Source organism: Penaeus monodon, chromosome 20, assembly GCF_015228065.2.
Source record: "Penaeus monodon isolate SGIC_2016 chromosome 20, NSTDA_Pmon_1, whole genome shotgun sequence".
Lineage (NCBI taxonomy): Eukaryota > Metazoa > Arthropoda > Malacostraca > Decapoda > Penaeidae > Penaeus > Penaeus monodon.
In genome coordinates this window covers 381,373-381,799 of record NC_051405.1, presented here as the reverse complement: position 1 = coordinate 381,799, position 427 = coordinate 381,373, and positions in this window count along the sequence as shown.

Genomic DNA, 427 nt, shown 5'->3' with positions numbered 1-427 from the left:
TTTTAGGGGTCACACCTTTCTTTTTGTTGTAGTTTCATTTAGTTTGGCCTGGGTGTTCCAATGACCTCTACAACGGCATAAAACACCGTTAGAGTGTTATTGTTTTTAAAAGTGAGTTTGAGATTTTTGCAAGGGTAACAACTAAAACACCGTATGCCCTTTCACTCTGCAACAAATGGGGAGGCAGAGGTTTTGTTCAAAACATTCAAGAATAACATAAAGTTAGGGGCTAGCAGCCGTATTACCACTTTATAATTGGGTTTCTTGCATCATATACCCCACTCCTCATGCGCCAGGGGTTGTTCGCCTTTTTTTCTATTGGGGGGGAGGTTAAGAGAATGGTTTCTTAAATCCCAAGACGCATTAACAAAATCTATTCTGAGAGTGTAAAGGATTTAAAAAGAAAAGTGGGTTAAGGGCGGGGTTT